The 26,887-nt window shown below is 39.6% G+C and overlaps 1 protein-coding gene and 1 pseudogene across 6 annotated transcripts in view; one reads left to right on the top strand and one right to left on the bottom strand.

Moving 5' to 3' along the window:
* Positions 1 to 26,626, bottom strand: part of TFDP2 (transcription factor Dp-2) — a 194,476-nt gene extending 167,850 nt beyond the window's left edge. For 2 of the 6 annotated variants that reach the window (XM_055412504.2, XM_055412519.2), the window contains exon 1: positions 26,280 to 26,626. The gene's annotated coding sequence lies outside the window, so the exon portion shown is untranslated. The remainder of the gene's footprint in view (positions 1 to 26,279) is intronic. The other 4 variants (XM_055412470.2, XM_055412462.2, XM_055412495.2 and 1 more) reach the window with 3 other exon arrangements.
* Positions 20,640 to 21,697, top strand: LOC129547020 (glyceraldehyde-3-phosphate dehydrogenase pseudogene; annotated as a pseudogene).
* Positions 26,627 to 26,887: the final 261 nt, after the last annotated feature.

The following is a 26,887-nucleotide window of genomic DNA, read 5'->3' as shown; positions in this document are numbered from 1 at the left end:
AAAAAAAGAGTAGATTTATGTATATATATCGGAGAAGGCAATGGCAAGCCACTCCAGTACTCTTGCCTAGAAAACAGCATGGACAGAGGAGCCTGGTGGGCTGCAGTCCATGGCGTCGCTACTAGTCGGACACGACTGAGCAACTTCACTTTCACTTTTCACTTTTACACATTGGAGAAGGAAATGGCAACCCACTCCAGTGTTCTTGCCTGGAGAATCCCAGGGACGGCAGAGCCTGGTCAACTGCCGTCTATGGGGTCGCACAGAGTTGGACATGACTGAAGCGACTTAGCAGCAGCAGCAGCAGCATGTATTTATATATATATATATATATATATATATATATGACTCAGTTTGCTGTGTAGCAGAAACTAACACAACAGTATAAAACCACTATACTCCAATAAAATTATATGTATATATATACACTTAACCTCTCTTATAAGAGAAATGCAAAATAATGTTGTAATATACAAGATGAAAAATACTGACACCAGTATCTATACAGAGCAAGAAGACTACCTCCGAGGAAAGTAACTGTCTGGATATACAACATAGAGTGGGAAAAACACCTTTTTCTTTTCTTTGATCAAATAATAAAATGAACTACTTACATCTTTTATACACTCTATATTTTTATCATTAACACGAAGTATCTACATAACACCAACTTAACTTTTAATTCTGTATTTTCTTTCATAAAGAAATAATACTTCTCTTTTCAAATAAGTAGAAATAATCATCTGAGGTACACAGCATCAGGATATGGTTTTTGTAGTATTGTAGACAGAATCCTTACTTAAGGAACTTGAGAAACTATAATTATTGCAATCAAATTCTATGTAATGAAAAGTCTTTTCCTACAATAAGGTAGAGAACTAAACAGGACCAAATTCACCAAATCTGACACATGATGCAATGTAGCAACATGTGGGACTCCAAGATAAAATTACAGGAACATGGGTTTGCAGAAGCCAGAAGATGGCGGTATTACCTCATTAATGCCTCACTGGTACCTCCATCTAAGCACTCAACTTCTGTTATCAAGATATCCGTTTTCCTTTCCCTTCTGTCTCTCTTCCACTGTCCTTCTGCACTCCCCCATATATATCTACCTACTCTTCTACCCTTCACCCAAGATATGAAACTGAAATAAACATGAGAGGAAAAGGAAGACAGAAGAAATTTCTGAGTTTATAAGAATACCATTTTTAAGTGAATATATTTAAAATGTATAAGGTTCTTTTGTTTTAAAATCAAAGTATAAATGATCGACAACATTCTATATGCTTGGATGTACAATATAATGATTCACAATTTTTAAAGACTATACTCCATTTGTAGCTATTATAAAATACTGGCTTTATTCTTATGTTGTACAATATAGCCTTGTAGTTTATTTATTTTATACCTAGTAGTTGGCACCTCTTAACCCTCTAACCCTATTTTACCCCTCTCTCTTCCCTCTCCCTATAGGTAACCACTGGTTCGTTCTCTATATCTGAGTCTGTTTCTTTTTATTATATTCACTAGTTTAATAATATTATTCATCACTAGTTAGATTCCACATATAAGTAACAACATACAGTAATTATTTTTCTCCAACTTATTTCACTAACTGTAACACCCTCCAAGCCATCCATGTTGCTGCAAATGGAAATTTTCCATTCTTTTTTCTGGTTGAGTAGTATTCCACTGAAGAGAGAACAGTCTTAAACGGTATACATTATGTATACCACATCTTCTTTACCCACTCATCTGGTGATGGACACTTAGACTGCTTCCATATCTCAGCTATTGTAACAATACTCCTTTTAAAACTGGGGTCTGTGCATCTTTTTTAATTAGTGGTTTCCATTTTCTTTGGATGTACACACAGGAATAGAATTGCTGGAAACTTTATTTTAGTTTTCTGGAGAACCTCTATACTGTTTTCTCTAGTGGCTGCACCGATTTACATTCCCACTAACAGTGAGTGCACTTTTCTCCACATCTTCACCAACATTTGCTATTTGTGGTCTTTTTGATGATACCATTTACGACAACTGTGAGATGATACCTCACTGTGGTTTTAATTTGCACTTCTCTGACAATTAGCAGTGTTTTACATCTTTTGTGCCTATTGACCATCTATATGTCTTCTTTGGGAAAAAATGTCTATTCGGATCATCTGCCTATTTTTTAAAAAATATTTATGTGTATGAGCTGTTTATATATTTTGGGTATTATCTGTCATATCACCTGCAAATATTTTCTCCCATTTACTAGGCTTTTTCTTTTGTTGATGGTTTCATTTGCTCTGCAAAAGCTTTCTAAGTTTAATTAGGTCCTTTTATTTTTACTTCTGTTTCCTTTGCCTTAGGAGACAGATCCAAAAAAAATGTTGCTACAATTTATGCCAAAGAGTGTTCTGCCTGTTTTCTGCTAGGAGTTTTATGGTTTCCAGGTTGACATTTAGGTCTTTAATCCATCTTTTAAGTTTGTGTATTTGCTGTGAAAAAATGTTCTAATGCCATTCTTTTATTGTACATGTAGTTATCCATAAGATTCACTTGCTAAATATGAAAACAAAAGTTTACACTCATTCTCTTCTGAATCTACACTAAAATGAAGCTAAAGGACTAAAAAAAGATAAACTCATCAAAACACAAATACATATGTATCATGAAAGGAGACATTAGCTGATAAGGGACGCACATAAAGTTTACTGAAGCTAGACAGAGGAAAAGTGAAGCTGGCTTGGTAAAATAGAACAAGCCAAACGTATGCTTGTGAGCATGGATGAGGGTATGAAACCAGTAAGCTGCAAACACGACAGAAAGTTTTGAAAACTGGAGATATCTGAAGGTAAGGGTCTGGCTCATGGCTGAAAACAGAAACACTGGTTAAAAGGTTGAATAAAAACAGTTTTCAGGGGACTTCCCTGGTGGTCCAGTGGCGAAGACTCCATGCTCCGAATGCAGGGCCCCAGGGGTTCAATCCCTGGTCAGGGAAATAGATCTTACATGCTGCAGCTAAAGATCCCGTGTGCCACAACTAACATCCAGCACAGCCAAATAAATACATTTTTAAAAAAGGAAACAGTTTTCTTTCAGAAGCCTTACCAGGTATGTAGCCAAGAAACTGCCTCTCCTGCACCCCAGCAAGAGACAAGTGATTTACCTTACGACAGTAAACCAGACAGGGCGTGGAAACCAGGTACACACAGGGGTGGCATGTCACAGCATACCACAAAGAGATTAAAGATTTCTTGGACCCCAACCCAAATCAGCTTCCAGAACACAAGCCAATCAACCAGGAGACTAGGAGATTCCTCCACAGGGAACCTGACCCAAAAGAAAAGACCTTCAATCACTCAGTCACCCTGTGTCAAGACTTGCAGTTAACAACTCCCCTCAAATTGAGTTTTTACTGCCTCACTCTTTAATCTGAACAGATGGCCAAAGTTTACTGAACAACTGAGGAAAGTCTAACATGAGATCAAGGGACCAAATTAACAAAACAGAGGAAATGAAAGAAAGATGAGAGAAGGGGAAGGAAGGGGAGAAGGAGGAAAAGTAACAAACCGGTAGGAAATTTCCCACAAACTAGAACAAAAAGCTTTCCAACTTAGAAAAAAAAAAAAAAAAATCAGAGCACCAATCTAGAATGTCCAACTAAAAGGGAAATTTCAGAAAAAGAAAAGAGGAAAGAAATTATACTCCCCAAATGACATACTTGTTTCTGCCAATGTAGTGAGCTATAAATTGCACCTTCACAAACATCTAGAAATGCTGGCTAAATTAAAACAAATGTTCCCTCAAATGCTGAGCTCACACAAAAAAAGCAGTTTTCAGCTGCCATGGAGGATTTTTATCAACACAAATAATCAAAACTTTTGACTTTCAATGGTGTTAAAATTAAGGTGACAAGAGACAAGGCCTTGGGAATCACAGCAAGTGAAGAGCTGAACACCAAAGGCACATGCAGCAAAAGAAAAAACAGACAAATAGAACTTTATGAAAAAACTTTAAATTTTGTGCATCACAAGATCCAATCCACAAAGTAAAAAAGCACCCCCACAGAACAGGAGCAAATATCTGCAAATTGCACATACAACAAGGGATCAATATCCAAAATATACAAAATACTACACAAAATTTAACATAATTCAACAACCAAAAGAAATCCAAACAACACTATTCCAAAGTGGGTAAAGACTTGAATAGATTTTCCTCTGAGATGGACAAATGGCCAACAAGCACACGAAAAGATACTCAATGTCACAAATCAATAGAAAAAGGCAAAATAATTAAATAATATCTCCCCTTCCTTCTTCTAGGGAAGGGGAGATATTATTTAATGGGTACAGAGTTTCAGATTTTAAGATGAAGACTGCTGTTGAAAGAAGCTAATATACTTAGTAACAGTGAAATGTATACTTTAAAATGGTTAAGATAGCAAACTTGATGTGTATTTTGCCACAATTTTTTTTAAATGGGGGGAAAATGCAGGCAGAGAGAAAAGTGGATTATTTACAAACAAATGACAATCAGACTGCAGTAAACAGTCACTAGCAGTAAAAGTAAAAACATCATGAAGTAATATCCTCAAGGTGTTAAGGGAAAATGATAGACAATAGAACAGAATCCTAAACTATTTTTCAAAAATAGGGGTGAAATAAAAACATTTTCAGTGAATTTATCTTCAATAGACATTCAATAAAGAGACATCCCAAGGTAATACTTCAGGAAAATGGAAATGAAACTGAGAATGCAAAGGAAATTCAAGACAAAAAATTAAGAAAGGTATGAAAAAAATATATATATATAAAAGAATACCTCCAGAGAAAGTAACGGAATGAAAAAAAGATAATGTGACTCTATAAATAGACAAATGTTCTTTATAATAATAGCATTATAGAGAATTAAAAGGATATAATGATTAAAGGTTCTTTTCAGCAGGAAGACACAAAACTTCTAAATTTGGATATATTTTATAACACAGCTCACAGATATATAAGGCAAAAGAAAGGGTACATTTACAAGGGGAAACTGAGAAATCTACAATTACAAAAGAGATTTTTTAACACACCCCTGTCAGTAATGATGAGCCAAACAGATAAAATAAGAAAGCCAGTGAGAGGATACACAAAACTTCATCAACGCAATTAGGAAGTGTGCCCTGAGAGATATATGTATCACAAACTGCCCCAGAATGGAAGAATACCCATTGTCTGCCAAAGAATTCTCTTCAAAACTTCATTTGATGAGGTCAGTATAACCTTTACGCCAAAGCCAGACAACAGGACCAATGTGTGAACTATAGTAGAGTTTAACTTCTGTATTTCAACAAAATCAATACAGAAAACCACAAAGATCAACAAATCCTAGGAGAATTACAATGGCAACAACAGTCCAATAGTAGGGAAAATTAAATACGTAACAATAAACTGTAAGAAATGTATAAAACTTGTATGAGGGAACTGAAAACATGTCTACACAAAAGCCCATATGTGAATGTTCACAACATTATAATAGCCAAAAATTGTAAAAAAAAAAAAACAAAAACCACGAAATATCCACCAACTGATGAATGGACAAATAAAACGGCTTTTATCTATACAATAGAATGTATACTGTTTGGCAATAAAGTGGAAATGAAGTATTGATACAAGTTACAGCATGTATAAACCTAGAAAATACTACCCTAAGTGAAAGAAGGCAGTTCACGAAAAGCCACACTTTATATGACTCCATTTATGTGAGATACTCAGAGTGGGCAAATCCAAGAAACATAAAGTAAATTAGCAGTTGCCAAGGGCTAGAAGGGAGAAGGGAATGAGGAGCAACTGCTAATGGGTAATTTCTCTTTGGGGGGATGGAAATGTTCTGGAGTTAGGTGAACAAGATGGTTGCTTGTATCTGTGAATATACCAAAAACCACTGAATCATATACTTTAAAAGGTGAATTTTATGGTATGTGAATTATAGTGCAATAAAGCTTTTTAAAAAAAAATTTAGGAAATTTTTCAATACTCCTAACAGAACAGCAGAAAGACAGATCCTGTTCTTGAATAAGACAACCGAACATTACAGATATAAATTCTTTCCTAATTTATAAATTCCACGTAATCCAAATAAAAACACTAACTAGCCATTTTACAGAGTTAGACAAGTTGACAGGCAAGAATAACTAGGAAAGGACTGGAAAAGAAAAACTATGAAGGGAAAACAACCTTACCAGACATTAAAATAACACTATAAAGCCTCTATAATTAAAACATTGTGGAACAAATGCACAAACTGGCCAGAGGACCAGTGGACAAAGCCCAGCATTAGACCTAAATACATATGAAAAATTAGTTTATGACAAAGGTAGCATGTCCAATCATTGGGTAAAGATGGACTTTTCTCAGATTTTTTTAAAAATTGTGGTTAAAATACACATAACCTAAAATTTACTATCCTAACCATTTTTCAATTGAGAGTTCAGTAGCATCAAGTACATTCACACTGCAGTGCCAATCTCTAAACCGTTTTCCATCTTGAAAAACTGAAACTATGTAATCATTATCTCCACATTAACATAAACAATAACTAAGCATTCACCCTTCCCCCCATCCCTTGACAAATACCATTCTACTTGGTCTCTATGGCTTTGATTACTATATGTGCCTCGGAAGCGACTGAGCAACTGAACTGAACTGAAGTACCTCATATAAGTGGAATCATACAGTATCTGTCTTTTTGTCCATTCACGTTGCAGCACGTGTCAGAATTTTCCTCCTTTTCAAGGCTAACCAATATTCCACTGTATGTATATGCCACATTTTTCAAATCCTCTCATTTGTCAATGGACAAGTGGGTAGCCTCCATCTTCCAGGAACATGTGTGTGAACATGAGGGTACGAATAGCGCTGTGAGACTCCGCTTTAATTCTCTGGAGTCCACACCAAGAAGTGGAATCACTGGATCACACAGTAATTCTCCTCTGAACTTCTGAGGAACTTCCAGACTGTTTTCCACACTGGCTGTACCATTTTACATTACCAACGACGCAAGAGTTTCCATTTCTCCATCAACCAAGGTTCCGATCTTCACCAACATTTGTTACTTTCTGTTTTTTGTTTTTTTGATAGGTGTTCATCCTAATAGGCATGAGGTGTCTCTCAGTGTGGTTTTGATTTGCATTTCCCTAATGATGAGTGGATGTTCAATATTTTTTCATGTGCTTTTTGGCCATCTGCATATTTTATTTGGAGAAATGTCTATTTAAGTCCTTTGCTCATTCCTGAATCAGGCTGTTTGGGTTCTGGTAGAAGTACTTGACATGTTCTAGATACTAATCCCTTTTGAGATACATGATTTGCAAATATTTTCTCCCATTCCACAGGCTGCCTTCTATTCTATTAATGGTGTCTTTTGATGCACAGTTTTTAATTCTGATGTAGTACAGTTTATCTATTTTTACTTTTGTTACCTGTGCTTGTTATCATGTCCAAGAAATCAATCCCAAGTCATAAAGATTCCTACCTATGTTTTCTTCTAGGAGTTTAATAGTTTCAGGTCTTAAGTTTAGGTATTTGATTCATTTTTAGCTAATTTTCATATATGGTATAAAGACCCAATTTTATTCTTTTCCATATGGATACCCAGTTTTCCCAACATCATTTGCTGAAAAGACTGCTCTTTCCCCACTGAATGGTCTTGGCATCCATGTCAAAAATAATGTACCTGTATACACAAAGGTTTATTCTGGGCTATTATATTTCACTGATTTATATGTCTGTCTTTATGCTAGTATCATATTGCTTGATTACTGTAGTTTTGTAGTAAGTATTGAAATTGGGAAGTGTGAGTCCTCTAGCTTTGGTCTCTTTTAGGATTATTTTGGCTATCTGAAGTCCTTTAAGAGGTGGCAAGAATACACAGAAGAATTGTACAAAAAAGATCTTCACGACCAAGATAATCATGAAGGTGTGATCACTGACCTAGAGCCAGACATCTTGGAATGTGAAGTCAAGTGGGCCTTAGAAAGCATCACTACGAACAAAGCTAGTGGAGGTGATGGAATTCCAGTTGAGCTATTTCAAATCCTGAAAGATGATGCTGTGAAAGTGCTTCACTCAATATGCCAGTAAATTTGGAAAACTCAGCAGTGGCCACAGGACTGGAAAAGGTCAGTCTTCATCCCAATCCCAAAGAAAGGCAAGGCCAAAGAATGCTCTAACTACCGCACCATTGCACTCATCTCACACACTAGTAAAGTCATGCTCAAAATTCTCCAAGCCAGGCTTCAGCAATACATGAACCATGAATTTCCAGATGTTCAAGCTGGTTTTAGAAAAGGCAGAGGAACCAGAGATCAAATTGCCAACATCTGCTGGATCATGGAAAAAGCAAGAGAGTTCCAGAAAAACATCTATTTCTGCTTCATTGACTATGCCAAAGCCTTTGACTGTGTGGATCACAACAAACTGGAAAATTCTGAAAGAGATGGGAATACCAGAACACCTGACCTACCTCTTGAGAAACCTGTATGCAGGTCAGGAAGCAAGAGTTAGAACTGGACATGGAATAACAGACTGGTTCCAAACAGGAAAAGGAGTACATCAAGGTTGTATATTGTCACCCTGCTTATTTAACTTTTATGTAGAGTACATCATGAGGAACGCTGGGCTGGAAGAAGCACAAGCTGGAATCAAGATTGCTAGGAGAAATATCAATAACCTCAGATATGCAGATGATACCACCCTGATGGCAGAAAGTGAAGAGGAACTAAAAAGCCTCTTGATGAAAGTGAAAGAGGACGGCTCCGGCGGCGCAGATGCGGGAGACGCCCGGCTCCGGCGGCGCAGACCCGGGAGACGCCCGGCTCCGGCGCAACCGACCACGTGCAGAATCGTGGCTGAGAGGAGCTACCCCGTGCCCAGGGTTAGGGCGGTGGCCGAGAGGAGCTGTACCACGTCCAGGAGGCGGTGGCTGCTTGGGCACCGGAGGGCCGAGAGGAGCTGATCCACATTCAAAGCAGGAGGCACGGCCTTGAGGAGACACCCCTCATCCAAGGTAAGGTACAGCGGCTGCGCCTTGCTGGAGCAGCTGGGAAGAGATACTCCATGACCAAGTGGAATATAAGAATCCAGTGTTCTGGGGAGGAAGGAACAAGATGGCGGAGGGATAAGATGGCAAGACCACTTTCTCCCCCACAAATTCATCAAAAGAACATTTGAACGTGGAGTAAAGTCCACAAAACAACTTCTGAATACTGGCAGAGGACATCAGGCTCCCAGAAAAGCAGCCCATTGTTTTCTAAAGGAGAGAGAAGAAATCCAGCTCCACCCACCAGAACACCGATACATGCTTCCCTAACCAGGGAACCCGGACAAGTCACCTGTCCAAACCCACACACAGCGAAGAAACTACGTAATAAAGAGAACTCCACAAACTGCAAGAAGAGGGAAAGGCCACCCCAAGCAAAGCAATATAAGCAAGATGAAGAGGCAGAGAAATACCCAGCAAGTAAAGGAACAAGATAATTGCCCACCAACACAAACAAAAGAAGAAGATATAGGGAATTTACCTGATAAAGAATTTCAAATTTTGATGGTGAAAATGATTCAAAATCTTGAAAGCAAAATCGAGTTACAGATAAATAACCTGGAGAAAAGCATTGAGAAGATGGAAGAAAGATTTAATAAGGACTTAGAAGAAATAAAAAAGAGTCAATATACAATGAATAATGCAATAGATGAGATCAGAAACACTCTGGAGGGAACAAACAGTAGAATAACAGAGGCAGAAGACAGAATAAGCGAACTAGAAGATAGAATTGTAGAAATAAATGAAACAGAGAGGAAAAAAGAAAAACGAATTAAAAGAAGTGAGGACAATATTAGAGACCTCTGGGACAATGTTAAACGCTCCAACATTCGAATCATACGAGTCCCAGAAGAAGAAGACAAAAAGAAAGACCATGAGAGAATACTTGAGGAGATAATAGTTGAAAACTTCCCTAAAATGGGGAAAGAAATAATCACCCAAGTCCAAGAAACCCAGAGAGTCCCCAACAGGATAAACCCAAGGCGAAATACTCCAAGACACATATTAATCAAATTAACAAAGATCAAACACAAAGAACAAATATTAAAAGCAGCAAGGGAAAAGCAGCAAATAACACATAAGGGGATTCCCATAAGGATAACAGCTGATCTTTCAACAGAAACTCTTCAGGCCAGAAGGGAGTGGCAAGACATACTTAAAGTGATGAAAGAAAATACCCTACAGCCCAGATTACTATACCCAGCAAGGATCTCATTCAAATACGAAGGAGAAATCAAAAGCTTTACAGACAAGCAAAAGCTGAGGGAATTCAGCATCACCAAACCAGCTCTCCAACAAATGCTAAAGGATCTTCTATAGACAGGATACACAGAAAGAGTGTATAAACTTGAACCCAAAGCAATAAAGACAATGGCTACGGGATCGTACTTATCAATAATTACCTTAAACGTAAATGGGTTGAAATTTTCAAAAAGGCTAGGAAACAATTCTCATAGCAATCAATAGTTCAGTGTTGAGTTCATGAATAGTTTTTAAAGTTTGGGACAAACTGTAGTATTTGCTATTTGAAGTACTATTTGTAATTGGTATAATACGATGTAACATTGGTCTTCATTTCCATCTTAAAACGCCTAAAAATGCCTAACAGGTTTTTAGATTTGTGAATTTTAGTTGAAATGTATTTTACGATGTTACTAAACCTGCAGAAATATTGAAATATTTCAGAGAACTTATTCACTGTACATTTAATTTATTTATAAAAAGTTATGAACTGTAGAAAGTTTTACTTGTTGGGTCAAATGCTTGTTGCTTCAAATGCTTGTTGCATTTGAAGTGCTAGTTACAAGAAAATCAAATACCTTCAATGTATAAATGCTATTAAGTTTTTAAAGGACTCTGGAGTATAAGTAAGTTTGTTTAAAGAAATTTAGTCTGTTCAACTTGAAAAAAATAAATAAACAAAATTGGAAAAAAAAAAAAAAGAAAGTGAAAGAGGAGAGTGAAAAAGGTGGCTTGAAGCTCACCATTCAGAAAACTAAGATCATGGCATCTGGTCCCATCACTTCCTGGGAAATAGATGGGGAAACAGTGGAAACAGTGTCAGACTTTATTTTTTTGGGGCTCCAAAATCACTGCAGATGGTGATTGCAGCCATGAAATTAAAAGATGCTTACTCCTTGGAAGGAAAGTTATGACCAACATAGATAGCATATTAAAAAGCAGAGACGTTACTTTGCCAACAAAGGTCCATCTAGTCAAGGCTATGGTTTTTCCAGTGGTCATGTATGGATGTGAGAGTTGGACTGTGAAGAAAGCTGAGCCGAAGAATTGATGTTTTTGAACTGTGGTGCTGGAGAAGACTCTTGAGAGTCCCTTGGACTGCACAGAGATCCAACCAGTCCATTCTAAAGGAGATCAGTCCTGGGTGTTCATTGGAAGGACTGATGCTAAAGCTGAAACTCCAATACTTTGGCCACCTCATGAGACGAGTTGACTCATTGGAAAAGACTCTGATGCTGGGATGGATTGGGGGCAGGAGAAGGGGACGACAGAGAATGAGATGGCTGGATGGCATCACCCACTCGATGGACATGAGTTTGAGTGAACTCCGGGAGTTGGTGATGGACAGGGAGGGCTGGTGTGCTGTGATTCATGGGGTCACAAAGAGTTGGACACGACTGAGCGACTGAACTGAACTGAACTGAAGATTCTATATGAATTTTAGGATAAGGACTTCCTTGGTAGTCCAGTGGCTAAGACTCTGTGAAAGACAGAAAGACACATCATTTTTTGTGATATTTTTAGTAAAAATGCATAACCATATTCCAATTAGCAACACTGGACAAAATAAAGGCCAGTCTGAAAAATATATGATCAGTACTCTTCAAAAAGTATCAAGATCTTGTAACAAAAACTGAAGGCTTAGAGAATACTAAGAAACATTGCAGTGTGGGATACTGAAAATGATCCTGGAACATATTGAAAAAAATGATGAAATTAAAATTAAGATCTGTAGTTTAGTTAATAATATTGTTGTTTGTCGCTGTTTAGTCACTAAGTTGCATCCAACTGATTCTGACCCCATGCGTTATAGCCCACCAGGCTCCTCTGTCCATGACTTATATAAATTTCTTGCTCCTGATAATTATACTATGGTTATAAAAATGTTAAGATTAGGAAACTGTATTTTTCCTGTAAGCCTAAAATTAGTTCAAAGTAAAAAGGCTTTTTAAAAAAAGTACTACAATTATTACACCATTAAGTGTGATAACCATCAAAAGAACTAAAAGCAGATATGGCCAAAGGTAGTCTTACCAATTCACACTGTTAGAAGTTAGTACAGTTCCCTTGGGGAGGAAGTGTTCATGGATGGAACGGGCCAGTAGGGTGCTGGCAATGGTCTGTTTCTGGATCTATGGTGCTAGTTACACAGAGGTGTTATTTAATCAGTGAAAATTTGTCCTATTTTAGAAACCTATCACCTTTCAGTAAAAGAACTTAAAAAATAAAAAAAGTGGTTTTACCCCTGGAGAATGGGACTAAAAATAAGAAGACTTTTCTTGCAGAAAATTCTTAAATTGATAACTTTCAAATATTAATACAAGAAGTCAGAAAGGCAAACCTGCAACCCTAGGCCCAAAAAAATCCAGAAAACACAACTGGACTTTTTTATTTCTCCATCCTTAGCAACTGATCTCTCATATCCCTTTTGAGATAAAATGGGATTTGTACAAGAGTAGCTGTAACAGGGAGTATCTTCAAGGGAACTACCAGACACAGTTAAGATTCACACATAGCAAGCACTAGAAAATGTAAACTGTGAGAGAGTTTCTGATACTGGACATAAAAATTTTGCCAAACACACAGTGGTTACTTTAGATGTAGTTTCAATGCGAAAAATTCAAAGATGCTATTAGTCACAATATGAAAAAATGCTTCATATTGTTACAGAAAGCCTAAAAACAAAACAAAACAAAAAAAAATAACTAGATGGTAGACTAAGAATTACTCTAACCTTGAGGTAATTTAGATGATAAAAACAGTCAGAAAAAGTTTTACACAAATTAATAAGTCAAATGAATGTAATTGTCTCCCCGTTTCCACTCAAGGCCAATCTGAGTCAAAGTGTTTCTTTCCAGGGTGAGACACTGGAATGAATTCTACACAAAGAGGCAGTAAACAAGTCAGAGGCTTTTAACACTAAGACAGATACCTAATTAGATAGACAGAGAGACAGTCAGTCTGAGCTCTGTGGTGCAACTGGTCAGAATGCTTCAAGAAGAAATAAAAATCCTTCTGTACAATATTTTTAACTTTGATGAAAAGATATGTACTATCCCTCTAATTTTCAAAAACACATCTCCTTGTTGTCTGTTCAATTCACCAGACATATCCACACTCCTGTTGATATGAGCATCATTACCCACCACTTCTCTATGAAATACATGTGCTCTTGTTCCAAGACTAACAATAAACACTGCCCCTATTATCTGTTATTATACGAGTATTCCTCTTACTTTTGAGAACACTTTTAGCTTTTTTCTCTTCTTTCATTGCAACTTTAAGATTTTACATCATTTCCTAACACCCAAATTTTTTCTTTTGGCCCACACATACTTAATTTCTGAACAAGTCAAAAGGACATGTAGCAGACAGCACAAGCATTAAGATAAATTAAAAATTTATGTTCCAAAGGAGCTAGGTTAACGTCTTATCTAAGCATGTACTTGTTTATACTCACAGTAAATCAGTCGGTATAAAAGATTCACACAGCTCATAATCAATATTTAACCAATTAATTGAAATACAGCTGAATAAAGATATCACATACAAATGATACAGAAATGGTCTATTTTTAAATTAAATAGTGACACTTGAGAAAGGATGATCAATCAAAACTGGTGACTAATTTTCAAATCTCCCACTTATATTTGGACAATTCACAACACTTGAGGAAATACTTTTTCTTTTAGGAAAAATAGTACACTGGAAAGGCCCAACTAAGAAGCAGCTATAAAGATATCTGATGAATGCTGAAGTATTTTACTTGCTTATTTTTCACTATGTTACAGTCAGAGCTTTTCTTTCTTAATTCATTCTGGTGAGTGATCAGAGGGACTTTTTAAAAAATGGACGTGTAGCTGACTTACAATGTTGTGGTAAGCTCTGCTGTGCAGTAAAGTGTGGAAGAAAAGACCTAAGTGTTTCAGCAAGGCAACAGAGAGGAGTGGTTACACTACAGTCAGACAGACTCATGTTCTGGCCCCAGCTCTGCGACCTCTATCTTTCTGATTCCAGTAAAGCAACTTGTGGCCTCACCTATAAAATGAAAAGCACCAAAGAATTGATGCTTTTGAACTGTAGTGTTGGAGAAGACTCTTGAGAGTCCCTTGGACTGCAAGGAGATCCAATCAGTCCATCCTAAAGGAGATCAGTCCAAAGGGTTCATTGGAAGGACTGATGTTGAAGCTGAAACTCCAATACTTTGGCCCCCTGATGAGAAGAACTGACTCATTTGAAAAGACCCTGATGCTGGGAAAGATTGAAGGTGGGAGAAGAAGGGGATGACAGAGGATGAGATGGTTGGATGGCATCACCAACTCAATGGATATGAGTTTGGGTAAACTACGGGAGTTGGTGATGGGCAGGGAGGCCTGGTGTGCTGCAGTCCATGAGGTCACAAACAGTCAGACATGACTGAGCAAGTAAACTGACAAAATGAAAAACACTTCTGGGCAGAATTACATGAGGGCCTGATCATACTGAAGGTGTTTGGTAAAGCTTTCAGATTATGGATCACTGTATTCTTACTTAATCCTAGAAAAATCTTGTGGTCCTTTACATTTTGTAAGTTATGAAAGAACAGCCTTGTAAACAGGGTTTCACTTTTTTCAATGAGCTGCTTATATCAACAGAATCTCTTATTTTCTTTACTTACTACGATCTCTCTCATTTCTCTTGAAATTTCTTTCTGTCACACGGAAGAAGGGCTTCAAAGGTAGTTAGTGACCCCTTTCTAAAAGTGAAAATCGGTCAGTCGTGTCCAATTCTTTGAAACCCTATGGACTATACAGTCCATGGAATTCTCCAGGCCAGAATACTGGAGTGGGTTGCCTTGCCCTTTTCCAGGGGATCTTCTCAACCCAGGGATCAAACCAGGTCTCCCGCATTGCAGGCAGATTCTTTTACCAACTGAACCACAAGGCAAGCCCAACCCCTTTCTAAAGTCTCTTCATTACCATTAGCCTTGCATGCTTTTGCTTAGTATTTCCGTTTCTTGAAAGTTATTCTTATTTTATGACACTTACATAAAGATCGAAAATTCAGTTGCCTTAAAGTTTTTCCCCAGAGTGTAACTTCAATTAGCCTATGGAAATGCATAACTCAGAACAGATCTGAGAGTTGCAGTATCTGATAGCCCAGATTATCCCAAGAATACTACTGGATTTGATATAAAAACAATAAAAGAAAATAATCTGACTTGGAAAGAGATAATTAAGTTTTTCAGAGATAACTCATTTACAAAAAATACTGGAACTTCTTTGGTGGTCCAGTGGCTAAAACCCCTTGCTCCCAAAGCAGGGAGCTTAAGTTTGATCCCTGGTCAGGGAACTAGATCCCACATGCTGCAACTATAGCTCCCACATGCTGCAACTATAGCTCCCATGTGCCAAAATAAGGTCTGATGAGGCCACAAATATAAATGTTTTCAAAATACTTAGCTGCTTTTACACTGTAATTAACTAGCTTACCAACTAAATTAGCAAGTCTTTGCTCAAACTTTAAGGTCAGTGGAAGAGGGTAGTACTACTGATAGACCTAAAATCATTCTGAAATCAATCAACAAAGAAGCTAGCATCTGCTGACACCCAAATAAAAATACTGGCACCTCGCAACAAAAATGTACACTATAGCATTTTCCAGGTTTAAAATAACTCCTTGATAGTACTTCTGAACTAATTTCAGCATTGAACTCTTTTTTGACAATGTTTTTACATTACCTGTTTTCACAGAAATCCTGCTCATTCACAAAGTTGCTTTGCTTAGTCCCAGTTTTGAAAAGTTAAAAGAAGCAAAACACAGAAACCATGCACTTCTATTTGAAAACAAAACAACTGCATTTACTAGTCTTCCCTGAGCTTCACTAAATTTTCCATGCTTTATTTTTTACTTTTTGGCAGCACCCCATGGCATGAAGGATCTTAGTTCCTTGATCAGGGATTCAACCCATACACCCTGCAGTCGATGAGTGGAGTCTTAAGCACTGGACCACCAGCGAAGTCCCTCCATCTTTTAAAAAGGACAAAAACCTCTAAATAATGATTAGCATTTTGGTACCTGAATTAAAATCAGATAATTGTTTGTCTTTGGCTTTTTCGTTTTTGCAATTTGAAAATAAGCTTAATTTTCTGAAATATTATTGGTCTGAAGTTCTTACTATGATTACAAAGATTTCAAGAGAACAAGGCTCAAGATTCTTTTTCCATATAATAATCAAGGAATTCATATAATTGTTTTTTAGATATGAATTTAAACGGCCCTCACCCACCTCTTTTCTAACCAAAATGATTCTCTAATGAAAATCTATTTCAAAAACTACCTATTTAAAAAATCTTTCAAAAGCTTTCAATATCAAAATAATCAAGTTTGGAAAACCTTTCTAAAATAATTTTTCTGACTATTCTTAATCTCCCACAAATTATTTTCCTTAAAGATCTATGGTGAGTAATTACTTTTCAAAGCAACTGTGATACAATATAGTCTTGAACAGTATAATTTTAATGGCAAAACTGTAGGCAAAGTTTAAGATCAGTACAAATTCTATTGCTTTTCATATATAATTATGGCATTTTTACACAGATTTTCAGGGCATGTTTCTTAGAATGCCTAGACAGGTGATATATTTTATTACCTTTGAACACTGATCTGCTCAACTTAAAAATACGTAATCACTATGCTCACAAAACGTTCTTATCTGTGAAGACTTTATAGCTTAAAAGGTATTAATTAGTGTGGAATCATTTATCTAGCAGCTTACCAAACTTTCATTAGTCTAGAAATCATTTTATTGACTGCTATTCATTAGTTACATTTTTTTTCTTCCAGTTTTATTGAGACATAATTGTCAAAAAAACAGTGTAAATTTCAGGTGGACAGCATAATGATTTACCTACATATGTCTCTGACTGTGTAGATCACAATAAACTGTGGAAAATTCTGAAAGAGATGGGAATACCAGACCACCTGACTGGCCTCTTGAGAAACCTATATGCAGGCCAGGAAGCAACAGTTAGAACTGGACATGGAACAACAGACTGGTTCCAAATGGGAAAAGGAGTATGTCAAGGCTATATATTGTCACCCTGCTTATTTAACTTATATGCAGAGTACATCATGAGGAATGCTGGGCTGGAAGAAGCACAAGCTGGAATCAAGATTGCCAGGAGAAACATCAGTAACCTCAGATATGCAGATGACACCACCCTTATGGCAGAAAGTGAAGAAGAACTAAAGAGCCTAGTGATGAAAGTGAAAGAGGAGAGTGAAAAAGTTGAATGAAAAAGTGAGAAAGTGAGAAAAAGGAGAGTGAAAAAGACTGAATGAAATACATTCAGAAACTAAGATCATGGCATCTGGTCCCATCACTTCATGGCAGATAGATGGGGAAACAGTGGAAACAGTGGCTATTTTTCTGGGCTCCAAATCACTGCGAATGGTGACTGCAGCCATGAAATTAAAAGACGCTTGCTCCTTGGAAGGAAAGTTATGCCCAACCTAGATAGCATATTAAAAAAACAGAGACATTACTTTGTCAACAAAGGTCCATCTAGTCAAGGCTATGGTTTTTCCAGTGGTCATGTATGGATGTGAGAGTTGGACTATAAAGAAAGCTGAGCGCAGAAGAACTGATGCTTTTGAACTCTGGTGGTGGAGAAGACTCTTGAGGGTCCCTTGGACTGCAAGGAGATCCAACCAGTCCATCCTAAAGGAGATCAGTCCTGGGTATTCACTGGAAGGACTGATGTTGAAGCTGAAACTCCAATACTTTGGCCACCTCATGCGAACAGCTGACTCGTTTGAAAAGACCCTGATGCTGGGAAAGATTGAGGGCAGGAGGAGAAGGGGACGACAGAGGATGAGATGGCTGAATGGCATCACCAACTCAATGGACACGGGTTTGGGTGGACTCCAAGAGCTGGGGATGGACAAGAAGGCCTGGCGTTCTGCGGTTCATGGGGTCGCAGAGTCAGACACAACTGAGCGACTGAACTGAACTGAACATACATCATGAAAACACCAAGTGAATATCCATCATCTTATATAGACAGAAAATTAAAGAAACAGAAAAAAAATTTTGTGATGAGAGCTCTTAGGATTTACTCGCTTAACAACTTTTATAAGTAACATACAATGTGTACGTGTGTGTGTGTGCACTCAGTCATGTCTGAATCTTTGCAACCCCATGGAATGTAGCCCACCAGGCTCCTCTGTCCATGGGGATTCTCCAGGCAAGAATACTGGAGCAGGTTGCCATGCCCTCCTCCAGGCGATCTTCCCAAACCAGGGATCCAACCCACGTCTCCTGCATTGCAGGCAGCTTCTGTACCACTGAGCCACCTGGGAAGCCCCATAACACACACTAGTATTAGTCGCATTTATCATGTTGTGTATTACATCCCTAGTTCCTTTTTTAGTCTTGCCTGGGCGATCAGCATTGTGCTGCATGTGGGATCCTAGTTTTTTTAAACTTTTTGGTGCACCTCTAAGCACGTGGGATCTTAGATCCCTGGAAGGAATGGAACCTGGGCCCCCTGCAGTGGAAGGGCGGGCAGTCTTAACTGCTGGCCAGCCAAGGAAGTCCACATCCCTGTTTCGAATAGCAACCATCCTCTCCTTGCCTCCCTGCTCGCCTTTCTGTCTCTCCCATTCCCCCACTCCTTGATACCATGTCATAAATCATTCTCTTGTATAGGCAGTTTTATACCACCACCACAATTTCACGGATACTGTGAAGAAAAACTCAGTAGGTTGATTTTTTTAATTGTTCCCTCTCCAGTGGTCTGCAAAAGAGAAATTAATGCTTCCAATTTTGATTAAGTATTTTATTTAGGCAGTTTTGAAATATATACTGATCTTCCACATTTATAGATTGGTGATTTTGTAATTTATTTAACTTAAATAGAGCTGAATTGGTCACTTCAACAATATCATTTTAGGCTGGATCTTAGTTCCTAACAAGGTCATTCTTTAATAACAACATAGTAATACTTGACTCTTTTCAAAGTAAAATGGAATCTGTTACATAAACTTATTATGCTTTTGAGTATTAAAAGGATTTATTCAAATACTTTCTTCTATTCTGTCTTTCCCTGCACTTAAAATTCTTCAACGACTGAGGCTATGTCATGCTCCTGTGTCAATTCAGAGCCTCACACCGTGCCTGTAACTTAAGTGCTTCTGTAACTGTCAGCTGAGTCACTGACACACCGACCAGCTGGTGGGGAGCCACCATGTCTCCATCATCTCTAAGAATAAGAAAGGTTTTTTTTTTTTTTTTTTTAAAGAAAATGTGGGGGACTTAAATTTAAAAGGATAATAAACAGAAAACAGAATAAAGGAGCTGCAAAATGTTTAATAATAAAAATCTAATTAGATCAGTATAGATTTTTCCAGTGGGGAAGAAAAGACTGAAAAAGACATGGGTTGGTGGGGAGGGATAAATGAGTTTGGGAATAGCAGATACATGCTGCTATACATCAAATAAACAACAAGGACCTACTACATAACACAGGAAACTATATTCAGTATCGTGTAAAACCTACGAAGGAAAACATCCGAAAAAGAAAAAATACACACACACACAGATACAATTGAATCAGCTTGCTCTACACCCGCCATGAAACACTGTAAATCAACTATACCTCAATTAAAAAAATTTTTTTTTCCTTTAAAAAAGCAAAGTGGACTCTGGCTGCAATGCTTATAGAGTCAGGAAAAGAGAGGAAGGTCAAAAGGAAGCTACTATTGTGGAGAAAAGAAGGACTGGAGGCCAGAGCACAGTAACAACAGATAAAGGAGAGAAATGAACATGGATTACCTTTGTGCTTTAGGTACTTCTATCAAGAAAAATTCTTGGACTTCCGTGGTGGCCCAGTGGATAAGAATCTGCCTTCCAATACAGCAGACATAGTTTAATCCCCGGTCCAGGAAGATTCCACATGCTGAGGAGCAACTAAGTATGGGAACCACAACTACTGAGCCTGCGTGCTGCAATTACCGAAGCCTGTACACCCGAGAGCCTGTGCACCACCACAAGAGAAGCCACCTCAAGGAGTAGCCCAAGCACTCCAGCTAGAGAGTAGCCCCTGCTCACCGCAACTAGAAAAAGCCTGCATGCAGCACCCAACACAGCCAAAAAAGTCAAATTAGTTAATTAAATTAAAAAGAAAATCCTCTTCAGATTGGATGGATGTAAACAAGCATTGGCATCTTGCACCAAATGGGCATGGGCATTTAATAAATTTAATCAATGAATCAATGGAAACCAAAGCTCAATATGGGTAAGAATAAAGAAAGTTGGGGCTCTCTGCTCCTGCCCGTTCGACAGATAGCTGTAACTTCCGTGCTGTGCCAGCCGCATCCCTGAGACAAGATGGTGAAGGTCGGAGTGAACGGATTCGGCTGCATTGGGCGCCTGGTCACCAGGGCTGCTTTTAATTCTGGCAAAGTGGACATTGTCGCCATCAATGACCCCTTCGTTGACCTTCACCACATGGTCTACATGTTCCAGTATGATTCCACCCACTGCAAGTTCCACGGCAGTCAAGGCAGAGAACGGGAAGCTTGTCATCAATGGAAAGGCCATCACCATCTTCCAGGAGCGAGATCCCACCAACATCAAGTGGGGTGATGCTGGTGCGGAGTACGTGGTGGAGTCCACTGGGGTCTTCACCACCATGGAGAAGGCTGGGGCTCACTTGAAGGGTGGCGCCAAGAGGGTCATCATCTCTGCGCCTTCTGCCGATGCCCCCATGTTTGTGATGGGTGTGAACCACGAGAAGTATAACAACACCCTCAAGATTGTCAGCAATGCCTCCTGTACCACCAACTGCTTGGCCCCCCTGGCCAAGGTCATCCATGACCACTTTGGCATCGTGGAGGGACTTATGACCACCGTCCATGCCATCACTGCCACCCAGAAGACTGTGGATGGCCCCTATGGATGACCCCTGTGGCGTGATGGCCGAGGGGCTGCCCAGAACATCATCCCTGCTTCTACTGGCGCTGCCAAGGCGGTGGGCAAGGTCATCCCTGAGCTCAACGGGAAGCTCACTGGCATGGCCTTCCGCGTCCCCATCCCCAATGTGTCGGTTGTGGATCTGACCTGCCGCTTGGAGAAACCTGCCAAGTATGATGAGATCAAGAAGGTGGTGAAGCAGGCGTCAGAGGGCCCCCTCAAGGGCATTCTAGGCTACACTGAGGACCAGGTTGTCTCCTGAGACTTCAACAGCAACACTCACTCTTCTACCTTCGATGCTGGGGCTGGCATTGCCCTCAACAACCACTTTGTCAAGCTCATTTCCTGGTACAACAATGAATTCGGCTACAGCAACAGGGGGGTGGACCTCATGGTCCACATGGCCTCCAAGGAGTAAGGTCCCCGGACCTCCAGCCCCAGCAGGAACACGAAAGGAAGAGAGAATTCCTCAGCTGCTGGGGAGTCCTTGCCCCACCTCGGTCCTCCACCACACTGAGAATCTCCCGACCTCCACACGGTTTCCATCCCCAAGGCCCTGAGGAAGGGGAGGGGCTTAGGGAGTCCTGCCTTGTCGTGTACCATCAATAAAAGTACCCTATACCCAGAAAAAAAATAAATAAAAATAAAGAAAGTTGGGCTTCCCTGGCAGCTCAGCTGGTGAAGAATCCGCCTGCGATGCAGGAGACCCCGGTTCGATTCCCAGGTCAGGAAGATCCCCTGGAGAAGGGATAGGCTACCCACTCTAGCATTCACGGGCTTCCCTGGTGGCTCAGATGGTAAAGAATCCGCCTGCAATGCAGGAGACCTGGTTTGATCCCTGGGTTGGGAAGATTCCCTGGAGGAGGGCAAAGCAACCCATTCCAGTATTCTTGCCTGGAGAATCCCATGGACAGAGGAGCATGGTGGGCTACAGTCCATGGGGTCACAGAGAGTTGGACACAACTGAGCGACTAAGCTCAGCATATCTGCTCTAAGTAAACCATCGACAAGGTACAACATATCACTCTAGTTACAAAGTCCATTCAGCTGCAAGGGAAAGGGGATCCTGTCAATTACTGATCACTGAAGTTAAATGTAACTCTAGGCAAGATTTTAGAGTCATGTCTGAGAGAAGTCTATGAAAGTAGAAAAAGCAGCAACCAACCGAGGTGACGGGGAACCATTATAGTTTCACTAAGAACAAGCAATGTCAGATTAGTACTTTTTTTCCTGACATTTATTGAACAGATAGGATTTTTAAAGATGAAGGATATGAAATTATTTGGGTTTTAGGAAGGCAAGTGCTAAAGTTCCTTATAAACTCCTTGTGAAAACCTGGAAATATCTCAAATAGATAATGATAAATTAGCTTCATTTCTAATTGGCTGAACAACTTGAACCAAAGAATTAATTTTTTTCAAATCAACCCTCAGATCTCTAGCAGGACAAGAATGCTCTTAGGCCCACCTCGTCAACACTTGAAAAAATTTGTATGAAGACTGTACCAGCATTATCAAACTTATAGTTTATCAAATGTATGGAAAAACAATAAGCTTCTTTACTGAATGACCAAATTAAGACTTTTTTTTTTAAAAGAGTAAACATACTGGAACCAATTTGACAAGATAAAATTTAACTGGGATAGATATGAAGTCCTACTGAAACATATTCTATTAAAGAACTTGAAGAGAATGGACAAAACTCAAATTTCAGCTGACTACAAAATCAGTCATGGATAACGCACACAGCACTTTAATGGCAGGGACCAATCTAAATGCTTAACACATATGTACTCATTTATTCTGTAAAACAACCCTATGAGACAGGTACCATCATAAACTCCATTTCACAGATGAGAAAACTGAGACCCTGGGTGTTTATATAATTTACTCAAGGTTACCCAGCTAATATAGAGCCAGGACTTAAACTCAGGCAGGCTAGCTCCAGAATTCATTTCCTTAGACAGGACATTATCATAAATTAACAGTGCAATGTGGTTGCCAAAAGAAGCAAGACTACTTTTAAAGTATGAGCTTTAAAATCAGAGTGGTGACTTCCGGTTCTTTCCACAGGTTAATATCTAATTACAGGTATTACACTGCTAAGAAGGGTATGGACCAACTGACACAAATCCACAAATAAGCCATCAGTATTGTGAAGAGGTGCAAATCAAAACAACAAATCCACTAGAGGAAGTTAAAGACTGAGAATATTTTGTCCAGAGAAGAAAAGAATCAGGAAAACATAGGAAGTGCCTTTGAATATTTGAAAACTCACAGAAGAGACAGAACCAGAACCAGTGAAGAGAGAACTTTAGTTCAATAAAAGAAATCATTTCTTAGAAGTTAAAGTTGTCCAAAAATCTTTACCCCAGAACCTATGAACCTTCTCTCCAGAAAATATCCAAATACATATAATTTTGTATAAAGTTTTCAAGGGCTCACAAATCTACTTTTAAATCTATTTATGTCTTACCCCTAGAATCATATACCCCAGATTAAAATGGAAAGGATTCAAGTATGAAGAAATGAATATATTTAATCTAAAAAATTCATCACAACCTAAAATTCTATCATTGAAAAAAACTCTGAACTCTATGCTTTCTAGTTTCTTCTAAGATACATTAAGATACACATTGCAATAAGAGTTTAAAATGATGCTGAATTCAGAAAAAAAGTGAAATCAAGTTTGCCAAGTGACAATGTAAACTGACTACAAGATCTAACTATCAGTAATAATGGCTTATTATTTAATTTTTAAAAGAAACATACCTAAGTTTAAAGATAAAAACATAAGATGCTAAGGTACTACTCAATATCTAATATTTAATATCCAAATTAGAAAGTGCCGCCTCCTACTTTCAAGCCTTAATCTTTTCATCTTTCAGTCCCAGTTAACTGTCAAGGTCGACAAACTAAGAAAACAATGGACTAGAAGTTAGAATACCAGGTTCTAACCTATACCATGAACTTAATTTTGGCTTAATCTATTTCTTACCTTTCTCTAAAAACTTTCATGTATCTAAATGGGCTTTAAAAATGGTAAAGTGCAGATGTAAATATAAACAACTCATGTATTATGTATAAAACATAAAAATGTCAACAACAACAACAAAAAAAAACAGTTTTTCTATCATGCTTTAAAAAAAAAAAGCAAAGGTATATTCACATTACAATTCCTAATTCCAAAAAGCAATCTTTTGAGTCCTTCAGGTTGTGTTTCAGTGAATCATTTTTATCCACACTTTCCACATTAAGGATAAATCTATCTGTTCATCCAATTTCAAGCTGCATTGAGAGGACATAGCTCAAACAGTTAAGAATTTTGGCTCCAAGTGAAAAACTTGAAAGTGCCAGTTGGACATCACCATTTCCAAGAGTTGGTGGGAAAGGTACATGATCACAAAATGGTAACATTAAGTATGACACACTTGAAAATTCTGCTTTTTCTCCTAATTAACCAACCACACATAATGAGAACTCAAAAACAAGAGTTTAATAAGTCTTGGTCCTTTATTAAATAGAAGCACCACATTGCTGAAACTGCAACTGTACTGCCAGAACAGGGCTACAGACACCATGCCTGCCATAAGACTAGACTCTAGTTCCAGGCACAAGATGTTCTAACAAATAACAAATGCATCAAGCGCCAGCGCACAAGTGTGATAGAATCTGGGGTCTGGACATTTGATTTTTCTCCCAGTGCTACTTGAGAATGGCTACTGCCATTAAAGATTTATTACAGTAATAGGATAGTGATAAAAACTTTAGCTAAACGGCAGGACAACCAATGAAATGGAAAAGCAACATGCAATAACAGATCAACTAAATTAGTTTCTATTTAATTTTGTACAGTAGGCTCATGATTACACTGTATAAAGAACAGATGAATAACCTAAACTGTATCTATTAGGTAAAGATGATTTCAAGCCATTATGAGAAAAGTGGCCCAGAAAAAAAATCAGGCTATAAGAACTCAAGTGGAAAAAACACACTAAGATTTGGGAGAGAAACGGGAAGGAAGGGAATGAGCTACTGACTTACTAAAAAGAGAGCAAAGAAGTGGGACAGGGAGTCTGAGCCCTCTGAGACAGAATGAGGAAGAAAAAATTCAAAGGCTCAAAGGGAGCTTTAGCAGTGAATACGGAAAGGGATGAAACTGTTAACTGTCTCAACAGAAAAAACAAAACAAAACACCAAAAACAACTGGAGGAACTTTTCTAAACCATCATTCAGGGTGGTCAATTCAATGCCTAACTCATGCAGGGAAGGGCCCTTCGTAGGACGCAAACTTCGTTCCAAATAGTTCCACCGATTAGTCCATTTCCTCCTGGCACCACCCCCAGTAGGGGGCTACTACTACAGATGAAGAAATTGAGACCACACAACGCCAGGGAACACAAGCTGGTACCAGAGGCTGGGCGCTCATCTTAGCTGCACTCCTGCCTGCAAGATCCTACAAAAATCTTACACTTTTCTATGGAAAGGAACCTTAAGTCTCTGTAATTTCTCAGAGTCTGGGCCCAAAAGTGATCCCCTACTTTAGAGAAAAGTTCCCCTGCGGAGGCTGCAAGGCTCTTCCAAGCGCACGAGGCTTTGGAACTCTGAAATACACCTGGTAGAGACAGATGGAGGCATGCGGGTCAGGAAAGGAGAAAAAGTCGGAAAAGTCAGACTCAGAAGCCATTCTTCTGCCCTAAAGATACCGAAAAAGTAGAAAGCAGCCCTTCCTCTCTTCCAGCAGGCGTGACTCAAGGACGGTGCCTCCCCGCAGTTTGCTGTGTGTGTTGGGGGTGGGGGGCAGTCTCGGGTTTCCCACTCCCTTCCCCAGGCACTCAAGGGTTACTCGGCCGGGCCTGGAAGACTGCGTGGGAATAAACAGATGGGACCCAGAGTGACCAGGGGGCCCGGAGGCGCAGGGAGGGAAACCTGCCCAGGAACACGCCGGGCCGGGGCCAGAGGCCCTCCGCACGGAGGCCGCACCCGCGCCCTGGACCTTACCGCCGCTTGGCTGCAGGGGACAAGGCGGCCGCGCAGGACTGTTCTTCGAGCTTGGAGCGCGTCTTCAGGAGCCTCTGCTACAGTGGCGCCCGCGCTTGGCGGCGCCCAGGTCCCGACGGGCTCACACTCGGGGAAAGGGTGGGCGATCCGCGGCCTGCCTAGTCGAGGCCCTGGAGTTCTAACCCCCGGGACTCCGACCGCGCGCGCGCGCGCCTTCGAGCCTGCCCAAAGAGGAAGGGTCAGGGCGCACCTCGAGAACCGAGCAGCGCCAGCGGCTGCAGCCGAGATCTCCGGCGGCTCCGTCCGCCCTCACCCGGACCAGCCACTGCCCCGCTTCCCCCGCGCAAGCTTTGGCGGCGGAGCAGCACGGTGGGCGCCGATTGGCCCTCTGGATGAGTGACGTACGGCGCCTCTCCTCACGGATTGGCCAGGCCGGCGGTGCGTGCACGGAGTAAACAAACCCCGCCCCCAGTCTTCCCAAAGAGAGGAGGGGGCCCCCAGGTGGAAGAGCGGGGTCGCAAGTACTCTGCGGGGAACCTGGGTAATCCAGTGGAGGTTCTCAGTGAATCGCCTACAACGATCCTGCCGCGTGCTTCCCAGCCGCCTCC

This window comes from Moschus berezovskii, chromosome 1, assembly GCF_049115385.1.
Source record: "Moschus berezovskii isolate FMDL1 chromosome 1, NW_MosBer_1.0, whole genome shotgun sequence".
Taxonomy (NCBI): Eukaryota; Metazoa; Chordata; class Mammalia; order Artiodactyla; family Moschidae; genus Moschus; species Moschus berezovskii.
The sequence above is the reverse complement of the archived record's forward strand: the minus strand, read 5'-3'. Positions and strand labels throughout refer to the sequence as shown.